Source organism: Mustela erminea, chromosome 8 (assembly GCF_009829155.1).
Source record: "Mustela erminea isolate mMusErm1 chromosome 8, mMusErm1.Pri, whole genome shotgun sequence".
Classification (NCBI taxonomy): domain Eukaryota; kingdom Metazoa; phylum Chordata; class Mammalia; order Carnivora; family Mustelidae; genus Mustela; species Mustela erminea.
The window spans coordinates 6,286,557-6,292,986 of record NC_045621.1 but is presented as its reverse complement, the minus strand read 5'-3'; positions in this window follow the sequence as shown (position 1 = coordinate 6,292,986).

Here is a 6,430-nt window from a genome sequence, read left to right as displayed (position 1 = left end):
CTGTTAATTTATCTTTTTCTTTATAATGTATTTTAATGATCTCATAAAATTAGCATAATATAGTCCTCATTTAATACAATGTTATGGTGTGGTTATATAATGATGGGTCTCAGTGTATTAAAACATTCTGACATTGGTTGATTAACATTGATTTATTTTTTATTTTTTAAAAATTTTATTAACATATAATATGTTATTTGTTTCAGGGGTACAGGTCTGTGATTCATCAGTCTTACACAATTCACGGCACTCCCCATAGCACATACCCTCCCCAGTGTCCACCACCCAGCCACCCCATCCCTCAGACCCCCCTCCCCTTCAGCAACCCTCCGTTTGTTTCCAGAGATTGAGAGACCCTTGTGGTCCCTTGTGGTTTGTCTCCCTCCCTGGTCCCATCTTGTTTTCTTGTTTCATTGTACTCTCCCTTCCCTCCTATGAACCCCCAACCTGTTTCTCAAATTCCTCATTTCAGAGAGATCAGGGTGATTTTGATCAATTTAAGAACTTCTGAGTTAGGAGTTAATTTTCTTTTTTCCCTTTTTTTTTTTTTTCCGAAGATTTTATTTATTTATTTGATAGAGAGAGAGAGAGTCAGAGACAGCAGGAACACAAGCAGGGGGAGTAGGAAAGGGAAAGCAGGTCTCCCCACTGAGCAGGGAGCCCGATGTGGGATGTGGGCTTGATCCCAAGAACCTGAGATCATGAACTGAGCCAGAGGCACCCCAGAAGTTAATTTTCTATCAAGTGTGCACTGTGGTAGTTGTCAGCCTGTTTCTGAGCTTTGCTATTATAGGAAATGCTGCAATAATTTCTCTTTATACTTGTGTTAATATAGCTTCATAAATTTCTGGAAGAGAAATTTCTGGGTCAAAGAGTATTTCTATTGTTTATTTTAACTTTATAAATATTATCTACCCTTGGCCCCCAAATTGTACCAGTTGAAATTCCCATCAAGAGTATAATAGTGGGGCACCTGGGTGGCTCAGTGGTTAACCTCTGCCTTTGGTTCAGGTCATGATCTCAGGGTCTTGGGATCGAGCCCCACATCAGGCTCTCTGCTCAGCAGGGAGCCTGCTTCCCTCCTCTCTCTGTCTCTGGCTCTCTGACTACTTGTGATCTCTCTCTCTGTCAAATAATAAATAAAACCTAAAAAAAAAAAAGAGTATAATAGTGCTTGTTTTTTCATACTCTTATCAACATAATTTTTTATCATCTCTTCAACTATTTTTAAAAGAATTTAGATTTTCTCTATTTTATTGACATTACCATCAGCAGTCCTGGCAGCACAGTGTTACCCCCAAATTCCCACTTAATCACTCTTTCACCCATTTTTTTACACAACAGGGACATCGTATGGGATCCACACAGCCATTAAAAAGGCATCAATTCCATTAAATTTGCTTTCTCTCCTATGAGTCATGCATGTATAATGGGAAATGATATATTCTGGATACTTGCCAATAGGAAAAAAAAAACATATCAAGTCCAATTGAAAATATGTTCATTTTTGAAACTCATAAAATCTGCAGCTTGGATGAGAAGATTTTTGATTCATTGGGGATTTCAAATTTACAATTTAATTAAACTTAGGATATACTTCCGAGAGATTGAATTTTGGAGTGTAAGAAAGGAGATAGGAACATGTAATTTCTTTATTATGTGAATAGCTTCATATATAGAAATTTTATTAGCTGCCTGTGTAATCTATGACTTTGTCTACATATGAAATAGAAGATTTAAAAATTGATGGAGAATGTAAGAATCACAAAGCTTAAAATGGATTATTTTAGTTCTTCTACCAGTGGCTGCTTTTCTTTATAATGTCCCCAACCATAGTTAATGAATGGTAAAAATCTAAATCAAAATAGATCCTGAGGACAAGTTTTGATAAAGAGAAGTTCTAATTTGGAGCACAGTTAACAACCCCATAATTAACCTTATTTAAGAGTTAAGGAGGTGGTAGCAATAAATATCTTTTCTGATAATTGATAAGCCAATGATAGAATTGATTTCTTGCATTATGGACAATATGTTTAATTGCTTCAGTTTAAGTTTATAACTTGAAATTTGATTCGATCAGTTGCATATTCTGGGCAAAAAGAGAAGTTTGTCATTTTCTTATGGAAAGCTTAGAGAGGCACCCAGTTACTAGTAGTTCAGATACCTGTACAAAACTATTTAAAAATGGTAGCATAAAAACTGAGACTTATCTCATTTTTTAATTTAAATTCAGTTAGCTAACATATAGTACAAAATCAGTTTCAGAGGTAGAGTTCAGTAATTCATCAGTTGCATATAACACCCAGTGTTCATCATATCACGTGTCCTCCTTAATTTCTGCCACCCAGTTAGTTACCCTAGTCCCCCAAATATCTAGCTTGTTTTTCTAAGAATTAAAAAAAAAAAATCAATGTGGTATATATAATGGAATACTATGCAGCCATTAAAAGAAATGAAATCTTGCCATTTGCAATGATGTGGATGGAACTAGAGGGTATTATGCTGAGCGAAATAAGTCAGTCAGACAAAGAAAATTATCATGTGATCTCCCTGATATGAGGAAATTGAGAGGCAAAGTGGGGAACTTGAGGGGGTAGGGAAGGAAAAAATAAAACAAGATGGGATCGGGAGAGAGACAAACCATAAGAGACTCTTAATCTCACAAAACAAACTGAGGGTTGCTGGGGGCAGGGGGGTGTGGAGAGGGTGGTTGGGTTATGGACATTAGGGAGGGTATGTGCTATGATGAGTGCTGTGAAGTGTGTAAGCGTGATGATTCATAAACCATACCCCTGGGGCAAATAATACACTATGTGTTATTAAAAATAATTAATTAAAAAAATCAACTTCTCAAAGAGATCTAGATGGGAGAAAACACACAGATTATTTCATCTTTAATTATCCATAGTATGTGGATGCATAGGTAGTACCTAGATAGATGGAGGTCTGAAATGATTAATGTCAAACTTTTAGCAAAACTTCCCACTGAAAGTTGGAAATAAGGTGGAAGAAACAAACTCGGAGTGCAGTGTCTATGATAGCATTATTTATGGTTCGCTTGTCTTGGCCACACGGTTTAAAAGCTTAGTCCTCTATTTTGCAAGTTGTCTGAAAAGTTAGTCTTTCTGTCTTACAACTTTAGATGATCACAAGTAAATATTAATGAATAATTCTGTACCATTCCACAGCCTAACATACGGATCTAGAGTTAGACTAAGGGTAACTGTGGAAGGAGTGCGTTGATTCTCTCGATTATGTTCTCCCAAGGCAAAACATTCACTTAAAGAACAACATTTATATTAACTAGTGGTTCAAGAACAAATTTTCCCCCCTGGAAATTCACATAAATTAAATACAAATACATGATATCCCCAACTGATATAAGGTAGACTGTGAGCCAAGAAACATAATTTTTTTTATTATGATAAACTTCTATAGTCAATCAGACAACAAGCCTAACTTAGAAGGGTTTGGTCAAATATACCTTGTAGGGCTGATCATTTAACAAATAATCTATATCTTAATTTTCCATCACAATGAAGCTTTATTTTTGCCATGTGATTAAAAAAATTGGGTTTTAGTATATGTTTTAAGCATCATGATTTTAAAAATCAAAAGATTTAGATGCAGATTTTAGAATTTAGTTTATGTAGATGCATAGATACATAGGGATAAATAGCACACAGATAAGAGTTCAATTTAAATTAGCTTTTGACCCCTAAAGCATTAAATGAATCCATAAAGTTAAAATCATACACAAAGACTTTTTTCTTTTGTTTTAATTCATGACAGATAAAATGAAGACATATAGTCCATTTCTGGTTTATTGGTATAGCTACTTTTAAATGATACTGTATGTTTAGGATTTTTTCCTTGCTGGTTTAATCTCGCAAACTTAGAATGGATGGGAACCTTTCCATTGCCTTCATGCATTCTGTTTGTGGTTCATACTGATATATTTTACATTAAAATTCCAAGGGAAAAATGTTCTGAAAATACCTCAATCAATTAAATGGAAAAATAGGAAATTAACCTAACAATGTTCTGTATTGATCTGATGCATTTAAACTAATTACTTGAAAGCATATCCATCTCTCTGAAGAACAATATCCTGTATACCAAGATTGTATCATTTAACATATAAATAACCAAGGCTAGCACAAATATATATTTAATTTTCCTTTCAGAATTGCCACTGCAGGGTGTTAAATTGTTATTACTGTAACAGAAGTGTTCCAGTAATGAATTAAACAGTTTAATGTTTTCTGCAGTGCATTAAAACAATTCACTGTGGAACTGAATCTTTAGAAATACTGAAAATACTGAAAATGTGCAACCCTCTCAGAACCATCCACGAACCTACTTTAAACATGCTATTTGGAATTAACAGCGTGTTTATACATGAGTTGAAGAGTTTAATGGTAACAGTAGGATGATTTTACCTTTAAGATGAAAAATCAAAGAAAGAAGGTTTACTTTACTGATAAGTATTTCCGTACTGCAATATTCCCAACTGAGCAAATAGTAAAGATAAAAAATAAGCAACTGTGTCAAGGATATATTGAGTTGTTCAGATATTTGCTATAAAATTACATCTTTAGGCCCCTAGGAATATCTAAACAAATAAGAGATAAGACAAGTATCAGAGAAAAGGAGAGAAAAGCAGGATAAAATGTGCTTTATGTAAACATACAGATGTGAGTGGGAGACATTTGGGAATACCATTATGCATAACCTAAGTTGCAAAATCACAGGTTGTATTTGGGAATGTGGAGAGAGAAGAGGCAAGAGAATACCGATCAAGACTTGTCAGTGAGTAACCTCATAATCGAAGGATTTTTACTCATTTATTATTTTTAAATTGGAAATATTAAACTAAGGGACGGCAGATCTTCAGTTTCGAGGAGTCCAAGGGGCAATGCGTTCCCAAATGCCCTGGGAGGAAAACGTAATGAGATCTTAGAAGATGGCAATGGACATAAAGAACAGTTAGCCTTTTGCTCATCTGGGGAGATAGGATATTAAAAAGAAAAGATGGTTAAATGTGAGAAGTAATTGGGACAAAACATTCCCAATAACTTTTTTTTATTATGTGCAATTAGCCGGCATATCCTACACCATTAGTTTTCGACGTAGTGTTTGGCGATCACTAGTTGAGTACGGCGTCCAGCGCTCAGCACAACACTGTCCTGCTTCACACCCATCGCCTGGGGACACATCCCCTCACCCCCTTCTGTAACCCTTAGTTAGGTTGGTTTCCAGAGTCCAGAGTTTCTCATGGTTTTTCTCCCTTTCTGACTTATTCTGACTCAGTTTTCCCTCTCTTCCCGTATGGTCCTCTGCACTATTCCTTATGTTCCACATATGAGTGAAACCATATGATAATTGTCTTTCTCCGCTTGATTTATTTCACTTAGAATAATACCTTCCAGTTCTATCCATGTTGATGCAAATGGTAGGTACTCATCCTTCTGATGGCTGAGTAACATTCCACCATATATGCAAACCACATCTTTATCCATTCATCTGTTGAAGGACATCTCAGCTCCTTCTACAGTTTGGCTATTGTGGAAATTGTTGCTCTGAACATTGGGGTACATGTGCCCCTTCTTTTCACTACATCTGTATCTTCACTACATCTAGTAGTGTAATTCCTGGGTTGTAGGGTAGCTCTATTTTTAACATCTTGAAGAACCTCCATACTGTTTTCCAGAGTGGCTGTACCAGCTTATAATCCCACCAAAGTATAAGAGGGCTCCCCTTTCTCCACATCCTTGTAAACATTTGTTGTTTCCTATCTTATTAAATTTTGTCATTCTAACTGGTGTAAGGTGATATCTCACTGTGGTTTTGATTTGTATTTCTCTGATGGCTAGTGATGTTGGGCTTTTTTTCATATTTCTGTTAGCCATTTGTATGTCTTCTTTGGAGAAGTGTCTAATCATGTTTTCTGTCCATTTATTGACTAGACTATTTGTTTTTCCGGTGTTGACTTTGAGAAGTTTTTTAATAAATCCTGGATACCAGCCCTTTATCTGTAATGTCATTTGCAAATAACTTTCGAGTTTCCAACTAGGAGTATGGGTATTGGCATTTTGCTTTTGAGGGGTTTCAATAGTATAGAATAAACATGTGTTTTATTTTATTTTTTTTTTTAAAGATTTTATTTATTTATTTGACAGAGAGAGATCACAAGTAGGCAGAGAGGCAGGCAGAGAGAGAGAGAGGAGGAAGCAGGCTCCCCGCTGAGCAGAGAGCCCGATGCGGGACTCGATCCCAGGACCCTGAGATCATGACCTGAGCCGAAGGCAGCGGCTTAACCCACTGAGCCACCCAGGCACCCCAAATAAACATGTGTTTTAGATAACAGTTACCAAAAGAAACCACCTCTGAAAAAAGTGAATGAGACCCATCACTTAAAACATGCTCT